General features: G+C 40.0%; 1 protein-coding gene across 5 annotated transcripts in view; it reads right to left on the bottom strand.

The window, feature by feature from the left end:
- Nucleotides 1-18,209, bottom strand: part of SYTL5 (synaptotagmin like 5) — an 87,990-nt gene extending 69,781 nt beyond the window's left edge. For 4 of the 5 annotated variants that reach the window (XM_017811029.1, XM_017811028.1, XM_017811027.1 and 1 more), the window contains exons 1-3: nt 17,664-17,758; nt 15,629-15,690; nt 15,151-15,201 (exon numbers count right to left, since the gene is read on the bottom strand). The gene's annotated coding sequence lies outside the window, so the exon portion shown is untranslated. Of the gene's footprint in view, nt 1-15,150; nt 15,202-15,628; nt 15,691-17,663; nt 17,759-18,030 lie in introns of those variants that run through there. The other variant, XM_017811026.1, reaches the window with a different exon arrangement.
- Nucleotides 18,210-26,165: the final 7,956 nt, after the last annotated feature.

Raw genomic sequence — 26,165 nt, forward strand, 5'->3', positions numbered from 1 at the left:
GGTGACTTCCAGGTTTTGGGAAGAACAGATGGTGGGCCCAGGCAACATATTACTGGAACACTAGCTTTTAGGTGAAATGACAAAAGAGAAATTATTCAGGAGAAAGACTGTGCAGAGCTGCACTCACGGGATATTAATCACAACTTGACCTTTTTGCAGCAGCTTTCTGCCTCCTTTTGTCCAAAATTTACTCCAGCTATCTGCATAGTAAATGGTTCAGCCTTTGATTGCATTTGCAATACAGACAGCTTATGCCACTTGAAATGATACCAAAATTTATCATTATGTGAGGGTCAGACTACTCACTGGTCAGGGTTTGAGATAGAAAGCACAGTGGATGCACACTTTCAGTAGGAAATCTATGAAAGATCTTGCAGAACAGGACAAGTCATCTCAGAGATGGTCCAGTGTACACAGAGTAGGCAACCAAAGTCTGCCAAGCAAGGAAGGGTTGGTGGTCCCACGTCCTCATCTAGAGAGAGCACCTCCAAAACGGCAAAGACATAGTCAGGAGATGCCAATAGTAGTGTCTCTTGCTACTGCTGCTGCCTCTTGCTACCCTGCAGCAGTCAACCCATCACAGTCAACCCTGTGAAGCCAAGTTCCTCATTTACCAACAGAGGTTTTAGAAGCCAAGGATACATATATGGGACCATGGTTAATAATTTATCAGTGTGGATACACTTACACTTTTTCCAGCCATCAAATGTTAGATACCCGTGTGCCACTGCTGAGCATTTCTCCTTACATGTCATATGCAGCAACTATAGTTTAATAGATGCCTTCAGGGAGTACATGGGAGTGATAAGGACAATTTAAGTTTGGGACTGTTGAAAGGTTAATAAGATTTATCTATTCAATCACTGACTCACTTGGAGCACAGAGATTCAGGGTAGGTTTTATTTTCCCCACGCTAACATATCAGCTTGCTGTTGCACACAGCTCATGTTCTCAGCCTAGAAGACCAGCTCAAAAAGATTCATACATGCACCTTGTCTGGGGCAGGCTATTTTATCTTCCAAGATAATCCAGAAAAAAATCACCTCCCTACAGGATAAACCCATATGGTTGAGAAAGAAAAGGAGAGAAATTTTTTTGTGATTTATTCCGGTATTAGATCAAGTCACCTTCCCTGTCCATTGGTATTGAAACACCACTCACCAGCAAACACTGCCCACATTTCTACGTGTGGATTATTGGGTACTGGTAACCATTTGGGCCCCTTCCGAGACCATACAAGAACCTACAAAAATTGGAAGTCTTATTTTATGACAGAAGAATAAGCCTCCCCAATTTTAAAAAAGTGCATGGTTTTTATTCCATCTATGTCTTTACTCTCTCCTTTATCATTACTGGAAATCAGCAAGTTCAAACACAATTTTTCACTTTAATTTAAAGCCCCCATAGTAATATTTCCAGAAATCAGAGTAAATAAATGAAAAAAAAATTACTTTCTAATCATCTCAAATTAATATGCTGCAATAACTCCTACTTGTGAATCAGCACTATTCCAACCCTCAGGAATTAAGCTTGTGTGTGTGTAATGAAACCCCAAAGCAATTGTTGCTGTACTGTGAATGATATTCCTGGATTTTTTCAGGAAACAAAACAAAAACCCCTAAGTCACAGTGCCTTGGGTACAGCCTTTCGTACTACCTCAGACTTGCAGCTGCTCAACATCTTAAAAATGTGCCAATTTTTTTTCATATTGCTTAGCAATATGAAAAAGTTTTAAATATTACACAAACACAAATTTTATTTTCCACAGGACTTCTGTTCTATTCAAGATACAGGAAAGATCATGGAAAAGCAGCTGCCCCAAATTTCTTCCAAGTTTCCCCATTCACCATACAGTCCATGTCTCATTTGTTGCACATTTTCTCACTCCTCAATACAGAATTAATAGAAGACTTTACTTTTTTTATCATACTTGTACACATGTATCCAAGTACCTTACAAACACTGATCAATATATAGTATTTTTGATATATTAATTTTTAGTTAGAAAAGCAAAATCCTATAGGTTCATGACAGGACAAGAAGGGAAACACTTAGGTAATTTAATGTTTCTTGATGGCTGGACACTCCAGTTACAGACAGGCTGATTTCTCAAGTATATTGAGCATCTGTAATGCCATATGATTTTCAAGAAACTTATGGACACCTCGCAGCTTTGAGTGTCAGGCCCTAAAGTATAAAATACTTCACCTTGTTATAGGGAACAAGAACCCTTCACTCATCTTCTTCTTTCCTTTCAAGGGCTTCTCTACACCCTCCAAAAAGCCACAAGACCCATTTTTTAATGGGAAAACCCCCACATTTATCCACTACATACATTTTTTTATACAGGCACACACACACACCAGTGCAGAACAGGAGAGCAATGACTGTGTTTAGTAAAAAGTGACAGTGACAGAGGAAAACTGACAAACTGGAAAACCATTACAAACAACATTATCACATTTCTATATTCATATTCAACACAGCATCTAAAATCAACTGGAAATCGGAAACTGTTCTCTGCAGCATTTGTTTAAAATCATCAGCACTATTATAAAGCTAATAATTTCCAACAATAGGATAGCAAGAGACACTAAGAAAGTCAGTCACAGAAGCTAAATGTCCTTTCCAGCTGTGAGACACCATCTTGGAAGATATTAAGGGATTCATATTTCTATAAGTTTTTCTTATATAAGCTTTTAAAAATAAGCAAAAAAATCCCCAAAAATGTCAAAGTTATAGAGAATGTTATTAGGGCTGTATAATCCAGAAGAAGAAGCAGCAGATAAAGCCTATATTGCAGTTTCAAACTGCTGTTTGAAAGCTGAAAATATGATCAGAAGGTAACAACATAAATAAATTACATAGCTTTGTCTTTGCCACATAGGATCTACTGAACAAAAAGCACAACCTCAGAGAGAACACACCTTAGGCTATTAAAAGCATATAAAAGGATAAAATATTCTCATCCAATTTGAGGGGACTGTACTTGGAAACAGAGCACTGAAGTTTTAACTTCTCAGCTGCTCTAGATTTAACCCAAAAGCCTACAGACCAGCCCCAACAACAACAGAGGCAAACTTGATCCCTTTTGGCAACCTGTACCCCCCTGTAGGGGTAGTTAAATTCTTGCTAAAAATAGTACCTGGAGACAACATTGACTTTAGTACTTTAATCCATTATTAGGAAAACATCAAGACTTTACTGAAATAGTGGATTAAAACACCCTCAGAACAGCACTTCCTTCCCCTCTGAAATGATGAGTCCTAGAAACTCTTAAGTTACTTTTTAGCAAATTTAGATTCACAGCCTTCCTCCCTCCAAACCTTCACCTTTTCAATGTACAAATGAAGTACAAATGCTACACCTGCAGCATTACTGAACAGTCTCTTAAAAATGGAAGCACAGTACATCACAAAACAACAGAGAATGGCAGATGGAAGAACTTTCTAGTTGAATTCAGCATTGTTTAGCAGCCTGTTCGATGGCACAGCTCTGCAGTGCAGTTGTGCCAGCCCATAGGTCAAACACAGTATGAACTCAAATATTCACAGCGAGACCAAAGGATGCTGAGCTGTGTGCACGTAACACCCTCAGTAAGGCTTCCAACCATGTGGTGTTCAAGCAGGGAACAACACTCCATTAAAAACAACAATAAAATTTAAGCTTTCATTGAATTAAATTAGAGTTTCAGCCCTTCTTTTATTTATTTATTTATATTTTTTTTTTTTTTGGTGCATAGCAGGAGGAAGAGAAAATAGTTGCATATTGAAATGTGCTTTTCTATGAAAGGATCAACCTTTAGATCACTGAATGTTACAACCAAGGCATGATAAACTAATTTTGATATATTCTGGCTGTTACCCAGAAGATTTGATAAACTAATAAATAGATACATTTGCAGTTTAATTATTCAACAATTATGATCACTAAACTGTAGAAAATCAGTGAATGGTCTCTCTACTCTATAGCTCAATGTTGCTAGCACAATGTCAACAGACTGAGTGCATGAAGAAACTGAAGTTCAACCAGCTTCAAAAAATAAATAAAAAACATTGCAGGACTAGTGTGCATACAGAGTGATGGTGATATTTTTACATTTTTTGTGCTACCATAGGATTTGAATGTCCCACCACTGCAATGGTCTATGAGCACTAGAAAAAACCTCAGGGAATTAATTTCTGAGTTTCACATGCATTGGCCCAAAAAGTTACTTCCAGATGTGCTCCATCATGTTCATGAAAATCTAAACCACAGTTAAGCCTCCTTTGCAAGGATTACTCACAATTCTTTCAGCATCACCTGAAAAACTCATTTTCTGCACACACCTTGAATGCAGATACAATATGAATTCCCACAAAAAAAATAAAAAAGGAATTAAGCTACTTTTTCATAGCAATTACTTTGTTTCTCAACATGTCATTTCTCCTCTCTCAAGGAGAATTTTACCATCAGAGATGGTAAAACTGTCAGATCTCATGTATCAGATTCACTCAAGTCCCACCTTAGGCTCCCTTTGTTGTTCAGTCTCCCTCACAGCAACCCCAGTGCTTTTCCCCAGTTGTGAACTTGAGTGAACAAATGTGGTCGGCTCACCACACACCTGGCAGATGAGATAACAGGGGAGGATAAAATCTACTGTGCTACATCACACCTTGGCATCTCTCCTGCTCATAACCCACTAGAAAGCCCAGTCTCCAGGTATAGTTTCCTAGCACGGATCCAACCCTTCCAAACAATCTGAACTGCGCAGGAATCATCCATCCCACAGCTCAAGGCAGAGTTGTGTGTTCCTCTGACACAGCAAAGGATACAAGTCTGCACATCAGAGGAAAAGAAACAAGAGGTTTGGAGATGTCATGGGCCAAGGATGCCTTGCCAAAACACATTAGCAAAATCTGATTTTTTTCACCAGGCTAGACCAGCGTTATCTGACCAGGACAGATCAAGGAGAGGCCGTCTCTGGTTAATCACTGAGGAGCTGCATGGGAGATGATCTCACATGTGGGATGTTCTCCTTGTTGTTTGTGAAGGGAGTAAGCCAGGATACTCAAAAATATTGTGTTTAAATAAAAATAAAAAAAATAACATTTTAAAAAAGCTTATTTTATGCAGTCATATGTTTGGAAACAGGGAAGTCCTACCTATAAAGGCAAAAGGAGAGGCACAGCTAGATTTCCAAGTCTATAGGTGTGGACTAAAATTGGTTTACTAAATGAATCCACTGATCCTGGATGTACTAAGTGCAGGCCTTATTGCTGCCAGTTTATAAGAAGACTACTCATGACTTGTGAAGGCAAAGGGAACAGAAGTATATGAATACTGTTAGATACTGGAACATACCCTCCAGCCTGGAGAAGGAAGATTAAGTGACCATTTAATTGTTAGACACAGATTACTCAGACAGCTCATTTTCCATGCTGCCCCAGAATTGGGTAAGTAGGATTTAGACTGTCAAATTCAGCAGAATGCTGGGGAATGTGTAATACTCACATGTGCTTAAATATATAATATCACATGAAACTATTCTCAAATTCCATCCACCAATTTACCTTCCCTGGTATCTTACTTGGATTGATCTCTGAAATTTTCATCAGCTTTTCAAATATTCAGTGTTCCTGTAGTAGCAGGCAAAGCTTACTACAATTCATTTAAAGGCTTTTAAAAACAGATTTAGTATTATTTAGCTTTCTCTAACTCTTCAGTTGGATTGTGCCTCCTCAGTCATTTATTATAGGAATTTCTAAAATAAAAGTTCTATCTATAAAAGTGATTTTCATGTAACTATTATTAAATAACTGAATTCTTGGGAAGTTTCTTAAACGCTTTTGTTATGTGATATATTGTCATGTTAATTATCAGTTCACCACTACTTGTGAGAATCTCTAAAACCATGTAAAAATATGAAAACCAATAATCCTCCAAGAGGAGCAGTAGGTTGACATGAAGAAGAAACAATTGCCACCCACCACATGCAAACCATAGCAAATCTCAATTTCTCTGTACTTCAGCTCTCAGCTGACACAGGGAGAACCCCTTCTCTTTCTGCAAGAGTCTATCTCAATGAAAAATACATCAAGGATCACAAGGGTCACTGATATTATGAGTATGGCAGATATTTCGCTAAAACACACACAAAATGTCAAATTACTAAAATCACCCTTTTATTTTTTTGTGGCAAATAGGGTCCCTTCTTTATTGCTCAGCATATAACATTAGGTGGGTAGAGAAGACTCTCTATTAAAAGCTAACTGATATTTTTTTCCATTATAAAAGGTCAATTTTCTAACAACTTTGCCAAGTTACCCATCAGAGATGAAGTTTTCATGGTACTCACGCTCATGTTTTGGGACATATTTTAGATGAAGATTCTGAAAAGAACAAAGAAATACACCCACCACATTCCTCTTACTTTGTCATAGGTATACACAGTTTTCATTTTCACAAATTCATATACAAGTTGTAGGACAGGGACTTCAAACTTAAAAAACAGGATAGGAAGCGTTTTGTGTCAGGGAATATCTTTTTGCAGATGCTGTTACAACTTATCTGGCTAAAACCACATTTTAAGCTTCTGGGGGAAAGCATAGCTCATACAAGGTTGATGAACACTTGAAAAAGCTACTGAATACATGAAAACACAAATTTCCCAATGGTCAAATTTCTCAGGCTGATTTGGGAGGAATGTGAAGACAAAAAAGCCAAAAACAACCAACAAATAAACAAAAATCAACCATATCTACTCAATAAAATAAATACAAAATTAAAAACATACTATGTGCAAGACATACTGGGCAACCTGATCTATAAGAATTGCTGGCTGTGTCACTTATAGTACATCCAAATCAACTGATTCTATTTGTTCTTCTGGTCTCACTCCTACCAGAAGGGAGGGTCTTTCGGGACTTCCATAAACATCTGTGTCATCCCTTAAGCAAAGAAATTCGGGTTTCTGGAACAGCTGAAACTATTTGCTTAGTAGAAAGAAGGAACACTACACACCAAACCAAATAGCCCATTTGATGACTTTCTTGTGTAAAGCAATACTATAAAGGGTGTAAAAGTTAATTAAATTGGTAGACTGAGAGAGCAAGGCACTGAAATCTAGGACTAATAGCTGGGGTATTAGCATAGAAACAACTCAGTTTAGGAGGTTTCACAGAATTGAGAAAGTCTGCTTCGATTTTTAAACTATCAGGTCTATTAGTTGCAGTAGTCCAGACACAAATTTAACTTAGGAAGCACAGGGGCACTGGTTCCATTTAATTTTAGAGTTGTAGAGAATTACGGGGAGAAAAAATAAGATATTCTTTTGTATTTGTCCCATTCCTTTTGTTCTTTCATAGTCTGAAACACCAGCCTTCCTGGACCTTTGTTTCTAGCATAACGTGAGTGCTTTTATGCGTTAATCTCAGAGAACATGAAAAACTGCACTAGCACAGATCATGAAACCTCACTGCAAAGTATCACAGCTAAAGGTTGTAAGCCTTAAATCCTATTTAGCTGTTTTCTATTTGGCTAACTGCTCTCCTGATTTTTTTTTTATTTTGACACAGTTCTCACACTCCCACCCCCAGCGAGGTCTCCAGATACATAAATACTTGCAACATTTTAATGTGGGGAAGGTCTAATAGTATTTTGGAAAAGTAGTCACTCTGCCCTTAGTGCTTTTACCAGAATAAAACAGTGAAGAACTATTGTACAGGGGGTTGGAAAAGGGACTCCAAGAGTAAAATAATTAGACCTGTGTAAACCTACCTAGTTTTGCTAGAGCTTGAAGCAATTATTTTCTTTAAGCCATCGTGACTGCAACAATCATTCTGTTCAAAGTTCACTCTAGAATAAAACCTACTCAAACCAATTCCATTTAGGTGCTGTTCCAGTCCAGAACCGACACAAACTTGGAAAGCCAGCTTTGATTTTCAAGCTTGCCTTTAAAATCTGCCCCCATGAACATGCATAGACCTCAATTTCACAGGATCTGAGTTTCCATTAAAGATTGAGAACTACCAGTCTCCAGTTCTGCTACAAGCCTCTAGCATATTTTCCGATGTGAGTGCCCCTGTGTGAGGGAATTAGCCATTTAAGTTTGTGTCTGGAAGAACACTAAAGGGACTCCCCCTATCCATTGTGCCAGATAGTATTCTCCATGAGAACAAAGAGCCTAGTTTAAACTACTTTAAATACGGGGATCCAGCTCCTCTGGCAATATAAACTGTTATAACTCTGCTGAAGAAAAATGAATTGTCATTATATTTTTCATTTGGGTTCAGCTCCATTCTTACTTTCCTTCAATACAATGTTTTGTTACAACTGTTAGAGGAAAACCAAAAGGTCTCAGGTAGCCAGGGAATTGCAATAAACCAGCACAGTCACTGAGCACATTAAAGCATACTCTGCTAGAATCACTGAACACATTTTCATCCAAAAGGCGTAATTTGTAGAATTTCCATTTATTTCTAGAGAATCCAAAACATTTCAAGTACCACACAGCATTTCATTACCATGCCATCATGATCATTACTGTTCACTTGTTTCTACGTATTGCCTCATTCTGACCTTCAATTTACATTTCATTATACATCAGGGGTTTCATAACATAGCGAGAGGAGTCAGCCTCTACTACTGAGTATTATACTACTGAAGTGGAAAAAAAAAAATCACACAAGCAGAAGGCCAAAATTATGCTGCATTATGCTGTGTATTTTTCAATCAAAGTACTCAAACTCCATCAGGTATTAATTGGAGATGCAGCAATAATAAGTTGGGTGGGTCAGCACTGTGGGATTCCTTAAAAAACAACAGAGAAGTTGTAATGTATTAATAGTCAATTCAAAGAATATGGTCATAGTCCCTTAATTTAAAGATGCAGATACTTTATAATATGAAAGTAAATGACATCTGGCTAATTCAGAAACATTTGCTTGAATGCTTGACCAATTGAAAGATTCTCATTTTTGGGGTGCTGTGCAGATGGCCCATTTTCTTTCGCACTATCCATATTCACTGGTAAACAAAGAACATCATACCACAGGGAGTACACTTCAACATTAGAGGTATTTCCCACTGCTAATTAAAGACAATCTTTCAAAAGAGTAAGTTTCTCCCTACGCTTTTAAAATGAGCCACAATCTGCTCAGGTATTCTAGGTCCTTCAAAACTAAACAGAAACCCGCTGGGAGGAAAAAAGAAACTCTTCCTAAACCACAAAGCCCAGATTGCTAATTGTCACTGGCCTCCTGCTTATTGCCTCCTGCCCCTTGAGACCTGATATTGCATAATCCTGCTGCTGCTCCTCTTTCACCTAAAAACTGCTATTTGGGTGTGCATGTTAGTATTGCAGTAAAGGAAAACATCCATAAAACTATGATCCTGTAGAAGGATGCCAGAATTATTTATCCACAGGAACACAAATATAACACTTTTAAGACCTCATATATGTAATTTTAGTCTGTTCCTTTCCAAAATGTTGTCTACATATCTGCTTACAACACTGAAAGGAGAATATATTGCTATGCATTTTTTCCTTTAGGATTTAGAGGTCTTTTTATTTTGCTCCTCAAGACAAAAAAGAAAAAAAAAGTGGAAAGATACCAGCAGGGGCCTTACACTGTCAGCAAAGCTCAAGAATCTTTGCAGTAATGGAAAGAATCTTTTCAGCCTTCTCTCAGTTTATGCACTGATAATTGAGCATTATTTCATTTCAGTCCTCAAGCAGAACTCTCTAAAAACATTTGCATATTAATCTAACAAAAAAATAAATCCTCTTTGTGAATCAACTTGAGATTTTTTGTGTACACAAACAAATATATTAATTTTTTTTTAATAAACCTACAGCTTTCATACTATACAGGCTATAGTTGAACTGCAATGTTGAACTTCTGAGCATCTTTTATTGTCTTGAGGCACTGGAACAGATTGCCCAGAGAAGTTGTGGTTGCCCCATCCCTGGAAGTGTTCCAGGTCAGGTTGGATGGTAACCTGGTGTAGTGAAAGGTTTCCCTGCCCATGGCAGGGGGTTGGAACTGGGTGGTCCATAGGGACTCTTTCAACCCAAACCACTCTATGGCTCATTTTGTGCTTTCACTCTCCTCCTGAAGCCAAGTGAAAGGACTCAGCCAACTGGGGCATGCAATAGATTCCAGCTCCTCCTCTGATGACCATGACTCAATCTCAACCCAATGCAATGAGATGACACGAGGGACAGAGCACTCTGAAGTCAGAAGGATAAAAAAAACCCTCTCTGTCATTCTTTCTCTGGCTTCAGCCTGCACCTACATAAGAAGTATCCCTACTGTAAAACCAGAGACTACAGTCACTCCATTTAGTGACTCCTGTCTTTTTACCAGTTATTTTGTCACTAGAATTACCTTTTTAAAAACAAAACAAACAAACAAAAAACAAAAACAACAACAGAAGAAAAAACACCCTGCACAGAAAAAACAAAACACAAACCTCACATTCCTATCTATGTCAGGCTGCCACATGGTGATACATTATTCTGTCCCTCTTACCATTACTCTGTTCCTCCAAGGTCACAATTAAAAACTGTAACCTGATCTCATTCCTTCACCATTAACAAGGGCCAGAAGGTCAAATGGGGCATTTTTGAGAATGTCAAAAATAAATGCAGTTTCAGAAAAGTGCAAGTTTATACACGAGGTGTGGTCTACGTCCAAGTAGAATCGGAAGAATTGTATCAAGACAGAAGACAAGAGTATCAAACAAGACTTGGATTATTTCTAGCTTTTTGAGGACAGGATAATCAAAAAAAAACATGTACAAAGCACATACAATAAACCATTCCACCATAAACAGCTTGTGCTATTAAAGTTCTCTCATTTTTCATTAAGTCATGGGGTTTTTAAAGTTGAGATCAGCTGTTTGTGTGCTACTGATACATGTGATACATGTCAACACATACCCCAAACAAACTTGCAATCATCCATGTTGTATTACCTAATGGCTATGTTTTTGGTATCAAACGAAATATATTGCCCAGATTTCAAGTTCAGAAACAGTTATTGCTGTTTCAATATTACTTTCCCAATTAAAGGGAGGAAAGTCAGACAAAAATAAAAAGCTTTGTTTGTGATATTGCTATGCACTTTGAGGCAGCCCACTACAGACATAGTGAGCCTCTGAATCAATCTGCAGTATGTTTAAAATGAAAGTAATGAAATCACCCTGTCTTTAGTAACAGCACTGACTCAGATCCATCTCATAAACCGAGATGTGAATGAGTGCAGAGGTTCAATGACTGAAAGTCAGAACCTTCATGATGGCAGTAGGCATAGGAAAGGGAAAGAAGACAGACTGCACTTATTTAGAAAGAGGACTTTCAGCCACGTCATTTCAGGAGAGGCTGAATGCAAAGACTTTTAAAGCAAGATAAATGAAAACCCACAGATTTTTTTTTTTTTTTTTTTTTTTTTTTGCTTTTACCCAGGAACAAGTCCTTCAGTCTTGAGTCTGGGAGAGAAAGAGCAATTTTCAGAAGGCAGCAAACTCTTTGAAAAACAATTCTACACCATTACCTTCGAGCCAAAGGTCCCACTCTTACATGCAAAAGCACAAAATATGTAAAGTGTTTCTAAACGTGCCCAAAAGGCCTAACTCTGTTCTGAAAAGTGATGAATTCAACAAATTACCTTCCACAAACTGATTCACAAGTTTTGTTACTGGATGTTTTGCATGCCTGACTCATGTAGGGAAGCAGGTTGTAAGAAGAGTTTCCTCTTCTCACATAAGGGATACACTGCTATCAGAACCATTGAAATCATAAGCTGAATAATTTTGTCTGGGCACAAGCTTGGAAATGGTCAGATGTTGTCCAGGTCACTGTAGATGACCATTACTAGTGGACATCTAATGGTTTTAAAACCACCTACAAATTCACTGGAAGCTGAAGGATGGGGGCACTGAAGACAAATCCTTTAGAACGTTTATTTTCCCTTGTTTCCCTCAAAACCCAACTTTACTCGGAAAAGTTACAATGTCAGAAACACTTGTAGCAATCATGAGCTTTATGCTCACTACATTAGTGAGGATGCTTTTGCAGGTATCAGTGGTTCAAGTCTTCCACCAAGCCTGAAGCTGAATGCTTAGCTGCTCTTACTTCCAAACAGTCTTTTTCTATTTGAAAACGTGATGTGGCAAACTAACATCAAAACGTTTTCACTAAGTTAATCAGAAGGAAGCTCATAAGTTCAATTCAGATATAAAAAAATTACATTAATTATTTAGATACTTAAATGAGAATGTGTACTTTGAAAACTCACATCCCACAAATCATTTTGACGTGTTTCTGCTTCCTTCCACAAATGAAATGAAATGGCAAGGTCACTATTTAAAGTGATTTCAGGGCAACAGCAAATTCCTGTCAAATCAGAGATTGTCTTAAAAAAAAAATCTTAAGAAAAGGTTTGATAAAGAGATACTTGTACCTTATCATGGATTATACCATTTAAACAATTCCATTAAAGATTCTCACAATCAGAACCAAAACAAACCCATGCCTGAAAACATTCAGAAAAAAACCAGAAAATCCACAGGAATACTATTCATAGTCCAAAATGCTGGCAGCTGAAATCTTGAGATAATTAAATTTACCGAAATGGCCTCCATTCAGGCTCTGAATCTAGACAGGCCAAAGTCAGACAAACATACACTAATGAAAGCACAGGGTTTACAAACACACCATGGCACACAGAATTCCTCACACCCGTCTTTCAGGGCACTCCTTACTTACCCCAGCAGCCAGATGACACTTGTGTTTGCACAGGTTACTCATAGTTCTCCACCTTTCTTTGCTGCCATAATTTCCCAGCAGAACAAAATACCAAGGAGGTATAGCTTTCTCCCTTGTTTAGTTTCAGCCTTACCTAATAAATCATTATTCTCCAATGCATTAATTCTTATTCTTCTCCTAATTGCATCCTACTCAGCCATATTTTTCTTTCAAAGCTAGACAGGGTTAAGAACTACAGTCCCATTAAAAACTTAGCTACAGCTTCACTATTTTTCCCCTCTAAAACTTAACATGGGTAATAACATTGAAGAGAGCTCTAATCTGGATAAAGATGCCAACAGTTAGACATTACTAATGCATCATCTAAGTCTATTTAAAATATGTCTGTAGAACAAAGGGATAGAAATGCTCCTGGAGAAAAGAATGTACTTGTACTTTTACTCCAGAGAACAAGAAGAGTCAAGGAAGCTGGTTTATAGTTGGCAACTGTGAAAAAATGTTACAGAAACAACAGCTAGTGTAGAAAAAGCTGTTAGAAAAAGTGACTTCTGCAATGCAACATTTCCCTGCAGGCAGCTGTATTGCGTTTTCTTACTGGTAATCTTCAGTGTAAAACCCAAACCTGTTTCAAACCTACAGGTTTCAAGAATACTCACTTCTGTCATATTCCAGTCTTCTGGGTTACTTTACACAAGATGAAGATTCCCCATTCCCAATACAAATCTCATGTTCTTGCCTGTCAGTGTTAACACACTTCACAATACAGTTACTGCTATTACTGCACTAATGTCCACAGCGAATGGATGCTAATTCCTAGACCATGCCTTTATTTAATCAAATGTATGTCATGTTTCTCTTAACCTTCTGAAGCCACAAGTGTGTTTAAGCCCCTGTCATCCTTGGCGTCATTAACCTATTTATTTTCTTAAGGCCTTGTATTGAAAGAATGAGAATTTGGTTCCTTGTTTCCTCCATTTTTCTCTTCTCTGACTCATCAGGCACCAGGGATTGGTGCAAAAATTCAGGAAAAGAATGAGGTTTCAGAAGTGATATCAAGTACATCTCTTGCTGAGACTGATCTTCTCTACACCTCTGCAATGCCCTCAAAAGCGAGGAGGCAAGCTCAGAGTCAAAGCACATACAATTGCTCAAAAAGCCATTAACTGTGTCATGCAGTAACTGCAAATGAAAAATGTCATCTCCAAGTGATGAATGGCTTCCTTTCAAACACTACTTCTTCCCAGAAATCTAATAGCAGAATCCTCGGAAACAACATTCCCTTGGTCAAAGATGTTTGTTTCCACAGTATTCAGATAATATCTGCAATTTTGCTGTCATACATATAAAAAAAACCCAACCCAAACATCTCCTTCAAGCTCCACTGTCCTATTGAAGCCCTGAAAACACATCAGTGCTGTATACAAGTGCTACATTGTCCCCATCCCTGTAATATATGATGTAAATACTTGGAGTCCTTCACCCTATGAACATGTTTTCCTCTCATCTGCTGATACACTGCTATTTACACAGTTTCCCAGGCTGTACAGGTGAAAGGTAGTTGTCTAATTCAAAAGTTACTGGAGTCCCAGCAGAGAGACAAGAACATGTTCAGCTGCATTCACATCACGAGTCATCCCAACACATAATGCAACCACTGCTAAGAAGCACCGTGTTCCTCACAGGAAATGGCTGAGATGATAGTCTCTCACAAAAAAAGCTGTGATAAATTCACCTGGAACCAAGGCAAAGCAACTGAAAAGAGGACTTTTAAATATAACTTAAATATTCCAGAGATGCACTGAAGTGAAGATGCCTAGCAACTCTATTCAAAATAAATAAAATGCTCATTTAAGGAGCTTCATGTTAATACTCACTTGTGGAATATAGTTCAAACCACAATGGAATTTTGTTTCATTTCTGATATCCATTTCTGTTTCTAAGCAATACAAAAAGCATACCCAGGGAAAAGTTACAATGAAAATAAAAAGGTACAGATTAAAGTAATTGAATTATGTAGAAATTTCAGTGCAGGCAGAAAAATATTTAAAAAAAAAAAGAAAAGAAAAAAGAAACAGACAAATTCAGTTCCCAAGTAATGGAAAATCCCACAGAATGGGGCCACATGATCACAGCAGGGGCAGACTAAGATACAGCAAAGCCAGGCTGTTTGGAACAGGAGGAAGGCAGAAGGCTTCATTGCCATGTATTGTATGTATGTTATGTTCATTGGTATACATTGCATGTATATGTTTATACATTCCTCCTATATAAAGAGTTGAGAAAATGACTCCAAAAGTCCAAAGAAATACACACATAACAGCTTCCTGTACCTCCTATCTTCCACCCTTGGACCCAAACCCACACTGATCTTCAAGGTCTACTCTTCCAACTGTGCTCACCTGTTCTGCTTTCCAGGCTCTGGGACAACAAACACTCGAGTGTGCTCATCCCTGGTATGAGGGAAGTTTGATGAGGGCAGAGTAAATGTAGGCAAGACAATAGCAATAAAGAACTGGGAAACAAAGTGCTCAGTCATAGCACAATCCTGCACTGCAGATGTGTTCAGCCATCATTCTATCAAACAGATTCCCACCCCACAAGACCAAACATCTTACTAGTAGACAGAAGTTAATCATCAGATATGAAATTCATCCCTCTGGATATGGAGATTTAGAGAGAGCATTATATAACAAGATCATGTTTTGCAGACTGGCAAACGACTAGACAGCTGCACCATCACAACGAAAACTGTTTAATAAGATCCTTTATACCTACTGTCTTTCCACTCTAACTCATACAGCTACAAGACATAATTCACATAGAATTTTGGTTAAATGAGCATTTCTCCCTCCCTAAAGAACTTAAGATTTCACCTACCTCTCTCATCTCATGGCTAGGCTTCGCGAATGAAGATTGGGGAATTTCACCTACCATGAAACCTATAAAAGTCAAACATGCTAATAAGTATTTCTTGAGTCCTGAAGTCAGCTTAGAAATCAGCTCAAATGTTTAAGCATGTTGATATTGTCTGGAAATCATACCCACACCTCCAACCTTACAAACCACATTCCTCAGACCTTATTCAGATCTATGAACATCAACTCTCATTGCAACTCTCACCTTCCAGAACTTCACTATACTTGTTTAGATGTAAAATAGAAACATGGAGCAACCTGGATCTAATTGCATTTGAGTAATGACTTATATTAAAGATACACAGGAAAACAGAGAGCAAAAAGCTAACCATTGATATCACAGAAACATAGAAAGGTTTGGGTTGAAAGGGACCTTAAATTTCATCTTGTTCCAACCCTCCTGCCATTGGAACTTTACACTAGACCAGGTTGCTCAGAGCCACATCCAGCCTGGCCTCTGACACTTCCAGGAATGGAGCATTCAAAATTTCCCTGTCAACCTGTTACAGTGCCTCACCAACCTTACAGTGAAGAATTTCTTCCTAATATTGAATCTAAATATACCCTCTTTCAGCTTAAAGCCATTACCCCTCACCCTACCGGTACATGCCCTTATCAAAAGTCCCTTTCCACCTTTCTTGTAACCCAGTTTAGGTACTGGAAAGGGTTCTAAGGTCTCCGTGGAGCTTTCTATCCTCCAAGTTGAACAACCTCAGCTCTCTAAGCCTGTCTTCATAGAAGAGGTGTCCAGCCTTCTGATCAATTTTAGAGGTTCCCCTGAATTCATTCCAGCAGATCCATATCCTTCTTATGTTTGGGGACTCCAGAACTGGACACAGCACTTCAGGTGTGGTCTCACCAGAGCGGAGTAGAGGTTCACAATCATCTCCCTCGACCTGCTGCCCACGGTGCTTTTGATGCAGCCCAGGACATAGTTGGCCTTCTAGGCTGCCAGGGCACATTGCCAGGTCATGTTGAGCTTTTCATCAACCAATACCGCCAAGTCCTTTTTCTCAGGGCTGCTCTCAATATTATAAAGCCCTTTTACATCAAGAAAATTAGGGGACTGAAGGAAAGAGAATACAGGAGAGTATGAGCTCAGAGATGATGCAGTTTTCCTGATTATATGCCTAATCAAGGCAATAAGGGTTCATTATGATCACCTGTTCTGGCCTCCCTGCATATAGCCCATAGGATTTCCCCATACTAAGTCCTGTTAAAAATAAATCTGCCTTTAGAAAAAACATCCCTGGCTTAAAGTTTTTTTAATGATGAAAAACCTTTAAGAACTTATTAGCCTATTGAGTGCTTTTATTTTAAAAAACTGCACACTTTGACTAGTCTCAGGATGTTTAACTTCAAATTTCCAACACTGGCTGTTGTTAACCCTTTTCTTTCTTGAGTAAAGAGGCCATTCCTCACCTCAGCATCTTTAGGCAATGATCCAAGCACTTCTTTCTTTTAGATCCACTCAAGAAAAGGTGCCTTTACAGCAAGAAGCTTTTAAATGTTTAATGGGCTGCATCTGGAACACAAATCTCTCAGCTGAAGTGCATAGAGCAAAACAGTAATACTTGTGCACTTCAAAGGTAATTGTCCCACTTGCTCCTCTATCTTCTCACATTCGCTTAAAGGGCTATTTCCCTGGCTGATACTCCCCTCCCCTCCTCCCACAAGGCTTTCCAAAAATCACTAATTCTGGGTGTGCAGAATCACCAGCTTATGCTATGACTCCACATTTGGTATGCTGAAAAGAGTGTTGGTTAGCTGCACTCAGTATCCAAAGTATCCAAGTATCCAAAACTACTTTATGTAAGTGGTTCTCATCCTCTATCATTTACTCATTTCTTTGTAGAGTCACGCAATAAAATTGAAGTTACACGTTATTGTATTTAAGAATAAGTAGACTATATTTTTAAAAGCAAAAAGGTGGAAGAAAAATTTAGGCAGCACACGACAAGAGCTAATCTTCACCTGAGCGCCACAGAGCCGCTCACCTGCTCAGTGATGACTGGGACGACTGAGCGCCTTCGCATCCCTCCCACGGCACAACCACCACAGACGGCATCACTGGCGGGCAAGATCCACCACCTTCGATTTTCATAGTAACGCACGGTAGAAAGCATTAAAAAATAAACCCCAACCCAATATACAAGCACCCCTCCGTCAGGTTATTAACGCCAGAAGCACCCGGTCTCTGTGTGGGAAGCTGGGGCCAGCGCAGCCCTCTTTCCCCGCTCCCGGCAGGGCGCCCGCGGGAGGCTCTCCACCAGGACGGGTCCTTCCCTCGGCGAAAGAAGGAATAAAAAAGAAAACAACCAGAACAAACCCCAAACTAGTTGCTGTTAAGAACGATGGACTCACCAGGAACCTCGGCAGGAGACGAAGAGCACGTACAAGCAGCAGCATCCCCGCCGCCGCCAAGGGCTGCCAATGCCAACTCGGCAGCCCAGTGAAGCTGGGAGGTTGAAGTCCCGCTCCAGGTGCCGCGGGCTCGGCTCCTGGCTCGGGCAGGGAACGCACACACCGCACCGAGCCCGCACAGCCCCGCACTGACACTCGCCCCGGGCACGGGCAGGCTCGCAGTGACGCCCGCAGGTGCAGCCCTGTGACAGCCAACCTCGCCTCCTCCCGCAGCCCAGCGCTCCCGCTGCGCCCGGGAAGGGCTGGAGCCGCCCGGGTGCGGCTCCCGCCCGGGTGCGGCTCCCACACGGCCGTCCCCGTCGGGAGGGGACCCGCGTCCCCCCGAACCTCTCCTGCTGCTGGGTGAGCCCTGCCGAGCTCCGGCAGCGCCCCACCCGCCGCCCCGCAGCGCCTCTCGCCGGCGGGAATCGTGCTGGGATACGGGGCGGGAGCTGGGAATGCCAGCGTCCCGACCTGCGGAGAGCGGGGCGGAGCAGCCGGCGGAGCGGGGCCGGGCGGGAGCGTCTCCGCAGCGGCCCCGCTTCCCCTTTCCCCCTCTCCTCCTTTTTCCCTCTCCTCCTTCTCCCGCTCCCCCTTCGCTCCCAGGGTGTGGGGCTGCCGCCCCGGGTACCACTGCCGCCCCATGCCGGGGAGCCGGAGGGGACCCAGTCTCCCGTGCAGGCCCCCCCTTCCTTCCGACGGGGCTGGGAAGGGTGCGCATCCCGTTAATATTATCTCCTCGTTTTCAGCGGTGTTTTAGTAGCGTGGAGCTGTCAGTTCAAGGCGCGATTCAGTGATTTTTTTTCAGGATCGGTTTGGAAAGGGAACAAAAGTGTTTACTTTACAGGTTTAATGGTTTCTCAGCCATTAGTAAATAGTAGCTGAATCTGTTCTGTTCGCTGGGTGAGAGAAGCATCCAAAAAGTAAAACAGTATTTAGGAGTATAATAAAAGGCACTTGTCATAGCTGTCCTCCCTACACCTGTGTACAATACTTCTGAAGCTTTATGGCTATCACTTTCAATGTTTCAAGTGAGCTGGATTTATCAAATAGATACAAATATTACAAAATATTCAAAATTTCAAAAATAATGAAGCAAAAAACCAGCATCTCGAATTGAATGATTCATTCACCCTCTTAAGCATCCTCAGGTACCTGAAGAGCTCACATAGCAGGCATCCAAGAAAGATAAGGAAACTAATTTAGCATCCGTGCATTTCTTAACATGCTAAAATACTATTTTGAAACTGCTGCAATAAACAGAGGTAGGCCACATGAAAATACTTAAGAGATTTTCTTTCTCACAGCTGTGAAATTTTATCACTTTCAAGAAATTCCGATGCATACAACCAAAATCTACTGCTCAGATTCCACATATGAAATCTTAGCATAAAATTTGCAGTTTATGCACAATAGAAATGTAACATTTCTCGTTACCTTCAAATTCCTAGTGCTGTTTTTAAATAACTGCAGTGCTTGTGTTATTCCAAATGATGTGTGTGTTGGGAATTTTGTTCTTTGGAGGTACAATGTTTACTTGGCAAGTATATAAATACAACCCCTTTGAAGGATAATTTGAATTTGCTACACGTTATACTTACAATATCTGTGACTCACAAGTGCTCTGACTTGTTCAGGAAAAGCTGTTGAAGGAATTTGCTCTAAATTAAATACCTAGGTATGTCGTTTGCCTGCAATTACCAGAAGAATGCGTTTCTCTCTATAACAGTGTGAATCATTATCGATAAAGCTACATAAGTGAATATATTCCATGATACATTATTTAATTTTAAGTACTAAAACATCAGCTTCAGATTTTTGTGGGTGTTTTTACAGTTTCATCTTATAAACGCTGTTTGGGGGGGAGGCTTATGAAGAGAAGGGCTAATAGCCATTTGCATAGCAGCTCAAGAGCTCAGGTACAGCATTACCAGCCAGATGCCCAAGTACAAGGAGAATTTCTGAGAAACATCTGTTTCTATCAGGACAGAAAGCAGCTGCTCTTAGGGACTGAAGGCCCTATATTATTTTGGTAGCACAGCCCATACAAGCCCGTACTTATTAAGCACCCTTTGTGATCCGTAACAGACCACATGAACCAAGGGCTTTGTAAATCAGGATTACAGAAATCTGCGGCCTATTTAGAACAAAGATAAAGTGTTCTTGCTGTTATTTCTTTGTTGACTTCAATCTGCATCAGTAACTCTTGCATCACTGCAAAGAATAAGCTAAATATGGTCCCAGACTGCAGCTTTATTGGGAATTAATTCCAGTACTTGTGGCCCTTTTCCAGAGTGCTATGACAACCCTCTTGTCCTCTGGAACATCAGCTGTGCAATCAGGTTTCTCTTCTGAATGCAGAACTGCTAACTCCATTCACCATAAACCAAGGAACAAACATTTATTGATATCCTGGTTCCCACAGCCACAACTTCTTCCAAACATGAAGAACTTGTGCAAATCACAGAGTTTATGTCAATAACATTAATGAACAAAACCTAGTTTGCTTTCGTTTCAGGTAGCATTAGAGTACTCTGCAGGCTTTTATTTCTCCTCACCTTAATCTAATCTACCAGTAAATACCAGAAAACCAGGCCATCGATACAATTTTCTAAACTAAAAGGTTTTGGATAAGAAATCATGTGGCATGAAACAGAAGAGAGATTTTTAATAAACACCCATAGTTCTTAACAGTGAGAGCTGCTGTGGGATAAGTATTTACATTTCTCTCCTGAAAAGCACAGGTGCTAGGAGCAGAGTTTGAGAACAAAATTAAAAAAAAAATTAAGCTTTTTTCAGGAAGCTGAGATATGCAAGCTCTCATTGTCCAGTTGAACACTCCCTGGGCTATTTTCCAAAAGTGTAATTGCAGCCATCATGGAGAGAGAGGAGCCTTTTGCCAGCTCTTAGTGCTCAAGGTTTTGAGCTATCACTTTGTGGAGGTATTCATAAAAAAAACAGAGAGTTCAGTATTACCTTCTTTGGGTCGAAAAGATATAGAAGCTACTTCAATACGGGTGTTCTATTTCTGTGTATTTTTTTCAATGGTTTGAGATCTTGTGTGTTCTGCATTTTAAATTAAGAACTTTTGGGCATTTCTGCAAAAAGGCTCCCTGTTAAAATTTTAATGTGGATTGTGCTACTAATGTGCTTCTCTCCACTTCCAGCCAACAGGGGAAAAAACCCAAATTTATCTTTTGAAAAAATGCCTGCTTTGATGCACTGATGAATAAAAGGGGAAATCAACATTTCAAGAAGAAATGCAGTAACTGCTGCCAAGGCAATAGCACCACATTTCTTTAAACCATTCACCAGTTCACCCAGACTTCCTTCTTGAAAGAAGCTGGATTTATTTAATCAACGTTATTATGCCTGCTGCTTTAATTTTATTTAAGGATACATTTAATTTCATTTGAGACTGTTCCTTCACAGTTCCTGCTTGATGAGTGTGTGACATATGGGGTTTGTTGGAATTCGACAGAGCCCTGACAACTTTTTTTTTCAGTGTACATCATACACTGTACATCATACACATGTACAACCTTCTTTTCCTGAAAAAAGTTCAAGAGATCAATGCAACCAAGAAGCCATAGGATCCAGACCCACCTGCTTTTCTTAGGACTTGGATTTTGTGTCTGTAACAATGGCATTGGGCTGCAAGTCGAGGGCTCTTATCCCTGAGTGTACTTGCCCCATTGTTTTTACTTATGTGACATGAAGAGGTTTTCTTATTGCAAAGCCAAGAAGTTTATCTCTGAGAGAAGAGTGATATTTTTCAAGCTTCATTCCAGTTATTCACTGTCATCTCGGCCTTCTCTTCCTCTCCATAGTAAATGAGCATTGTCAAAACCAGGACGCAGAAAATGTTCTACAAGAAGAATGAAGCCTTCTCTTGTGCAACAGGGCATTTCTTTAAAAAGGCTTTTCTTGATGTTAGTTACTACATGAACAGAAAAATTACACGTCACAGGCTTAGAAATGAAAAAGGGGGAACCGATGTCATTAGCTGTTCTAAGACAAGGCCATTTCTGTTTCAGCCACTGAAAAGATTTAGAAAAGCAGGTATTTACAAAAAGCTTTTCAGAGTAATTTCAGCATCTCCTGTTCTTTTTAAAGGAGAAGTTGAAAGCGGACTCAGAGATATATCAAATGCAGCAAGACATTTGTTCTCCTCTTTCTCACATCCTAAAAATGAGGAATCTGTTTATTTTCTACTGCTTTTCTTAAGTAAATTTAAAAGAAAAAAATAAGACAATGCACTGATTGGTGCCTCACTGTGCTATGTTAAGACAATATTTAAATTACTGCATAGAATGAACTCAGGTAAGCTAAGGGAATGCTCTTACAGACCCTATTACTGTGTGTGCTATTTATTTAGACAATTGTTTTGGTGTCAGCTATGCCATTCTTTGCACAAGCAAGAACTATGCAAAATGAGTCAAAGCTGCAGAACGAAATGCTGCTTAAAGAAGTGTTCAGTTAACATCCAGGTGCCTGGTGTTCCACACTGAAAAATATTTCTCAAGGTAGCACTGAAGGAACCATTGAAATAACTTGAACATTTATGATGCACCTGCAAAGCATAAACTGCAACTCACACATATAACTTCATCCTGAATGTACCAAGGTACTTTTTAGAATTACAATTTTACTTCAAAATAGCTAGGTACAGTTCTATCAACTAGCAAATTAATCTGTAAAATAATTGTATTTTTTCACAAATGTTTTATTGCAAATGATTTTAATGACCTCTACAAAATTCAGAAATGTTTAATGAAACCAGTTGATTTCCTATGCACAAAATTTGTAAGGTTCATCAAGAGTATAGTTTAAATCACCTAAATGGTAGTTATCTTCTAACTAATTGTTAATTGATAAGATTTAACACTTTTAAGAAGATGTGGAGGAAAAAACTCAAACACTCCTAAAATTCCACACAATTGAGAATGAACAGCAACAGTCTTCTCCTAGCTCTTTCATTATTTTTTCTTACATTTAACCTCAACATTTTTGCTGGACCTGTGAAGAGTTGTGCCATTTCTTCTAAAAAACCTCCCTAAAACTCTGCATGTGACTTCAGTCACTTTGGCTGAAAATGCATACAGAGATCCTTAGAGTCTGTCAATAATATGTGGCTTGCAAAATTTTCTAGGGTTTCAGGCAAAACTCCTCCTCTGTTTGCTGCCACTGAGCTGCTCTAAGGTCAAGATATTTCACCAGTCTTTGCAATATTCTGATTCACTGAAACAGTTCAATATATGCCAGCCAGAAAATAAACCTATAAAACTATAGGGTTCATCATGCACTGGATTAAAAAAACATACCAACTTGTTGAAACTCAGATTGGTCTATACAGCTATTCTGCTCCATGCAAAGACCTTGTTAACACCAACACTGAATATTTAAAGCAGGCTTTATACACCAGTGTTTTCCATTCTGGTCAGAAACTGAAAGGACACTTTAGCTCAAGCAATTTGGTTCAACTTGTCCTTGGCAAAATTGCCTTGGAAGTGAGAAGCTGCATTCTGCATTTGAAACAGGGTTTGGAAAAATAACTAAGGCGGCAAACTTATATCTTCACAGTAAAAAAAATACTTCCATTTATTTCACAAAAGTCACTAACCTCTGTTTCTTTCATTTGCACTATGTTTTGCTCAATGCACTTGCTCGCAGCTGTAGCCTTATGAGGTGATTTTTGCTAAGAGAAAAACTGTTGACTTAGATGGGGCTCTGAACAACCTGATCTAGCTGAAGGTGTCCCTGCCCATGGGGATGATGGTCTTCGAGGTCCCCTTCCAACCCAAATCAATCTATGATTCTATGATCTTGAAGGAAGTGCTTCTTCATCGTGGTTTAAGTGACTTATAAACACAGCCCACCGTGTTGCCTTGAACACTTGTTGTTGCTTGACCCCAGCTGGACACCAGGTACCCACCAAAGTCTCTCTGTCACTGCTCTCCTCAGCTGGACAGGGGAGAGAAAATATAATGAAAGGCTCATGGGTCAAGATAAGGACAGGGGGAGATCATTCAGCAGTTACTAACACAGGACAAACAGACTTTACTGAGGGAAATTAGTTTAATTTATTAGCAATCAGATCAGAGTATGATAATGAGAAATAAACCCAAATCTTTAAACTTCTTTCTTCCCAAACTTAACCTCAGTCCAAATTTCTCTATCTCCTCCCTTCACCAGAGGCACCAGAGGCACGGAATGGGGGCTGTGGTCTGTTCATTGCATGTTGTCTCTGCCACTTCTCCCTCCTTGCGGGGAAGACTCCTCACACTCTTCCTCTGCTCAAGTGTGGGGCCCCTCCCACAGAAGACAGTCCTCCATGAACTTCTCCAGCGTGAGTCCTTCCCACAGGCTACAGTTCTTCATGAACTGCTGTAGCATGGGTCTCCCATGGGGTCATGAATTCTGCCAGAAAACCTACTCCAGTGTGGGCTTTCCATGGGGTCAAAGCCTTCTTTTGGTATTCACCTGCTCTGCCATGGGGTCCTCCACAGGCTGCAGATGGATCTCTGCTCCTTCATGGACCTCCGTAGGCTGCAGGGGCACAGCTGCCTCACCATGGTGCACACCACAGGCAGGGGAATCTCAGCTCTGGCACCTGGAGCATCTTCTGCCCCTCCTATTCCACCAACCTTGGTGTCTGCAGGTCTGCTGTTCTCACATATTCTCTCTTCTCTGGCTGCAATTTGCTTCTGCACAATAACTTCTTTCCCCTTCTCAAATCTGTTATTCCGGAGGCTCTACCACCACCCCTGACAGACTCAGTCTTGGCCAGCTGCAGGTCTGTCCTGGAGCCAGCTGGCACTGGCTCTGTCAGACATGGGGAAAGCTTCTGGCGGCTTCTCACAGAAGCCACCCCTGTAATCCCTGCCCCCACCCTCTGCTACCAAAACCTTGCCATGCAAACACAGTACAACACTACAGAAAGAACTATCTTTCTATAGGAACTTTTCTATGCAGACATACAGTTTTGTCTTTGTAGAAAGCATGTTTTCCAAAGTAAGCTCTACTCTTTAGAGTTCTTAGGGCACTCTGTGAGTTGACACAGGCAGGCAGCTGTGATGGCCACAAACTCACAGTTAGAATGTAGAGAGTAAATTTATTTTCACTACTTCGCTAACCACAGGATCCCCGAAGCAACACCCTGGTAGAGGTGCACAAGAGGAAACTCAGGTACTATTAAAATCTGTCCATGCTAGAGGATCACTGGCCTGCTGTTCACATGGGCTTATCAAGAGTTATTCCCAGCTGCCAGGTCATTTGCCAGATTTACAGTCTTTCTCATCAGTCTTCCACTTTTTAACCCATTCCTCCCGACAGGAACAATCACATCTCTGCTACCTGTCCCTCTCTTAGCTCACTAAGACAAGTGCTAGCCCTGGTATTTCTAGTTCAGACAAGCCCATTAGCCAAAAAATTATTTCTTTTCATGCTTTTCTGTGGTCTGTTGAACAATAATTTAGACAAGGGTTTTTATTGTTTCAGACAGAATGACAAAAAGGGATGTCTCTTCCCTTTTAGCTGGAATAAGTGCTCATTGCCTTAAAGCAAGACTGACTGGTAAGAGTCATTAAGATTTCTTGCTGCCTAACAGCAGTTCACAGCACAGCTATAGATAAAAAAAATTACTATGAAAAAAGATCATTTAAAGAAATTATTTTTATATCTGAGGGAAATGAGCTCATGTTTGGCTAAAAGGCTGCATTTGTCTAATAGTTTGCAGCCACTGAAAGGTAAAACTCTCTATTCAGTACCTTTTGCTGCATTCTTCAATGATGTTCTTCCTGGCTCAGCTATGTGATCTCTTAGCAAGCCAGTGCAGAAAACTAGCAGAAAGTTACTCAGTTTTTGTTGCTGATGATTTAGTGAGACATCCTCAGGATCAGGAGTCAGTGGAGAACTGGAGCCTCTGCCAGGGAAAGCAGGGCTGTGCTGTTGAAGTAGGAAATTGAGGGGAGAGGGGCTGGACCCCTTCATCTGTTGGCGCTGAGCCTTCACATCAGCTCAGTTGTTTTGTGATGTTTGCCCCACCTTAAAAATAACGTGTGTTTGTGTTTTTTCTGAACTGCAAGAAAAAAACA

This window comes from Lepidothrix coronata, unplaced genomic scaffold, assembly GCF_001604755.1.
Source record: "Lepidothrix coronata isolate B3197 unplaced genomic scaffold, Lepidothrix_coronata-1.0 Scaffold30, whole genome shotgun sequence".
NCBI lineage: Eukaryota > Metazoa > Chordata > Aves > Passeriformes > Pipridae > Lepidothrix > Lepidothrix coronata.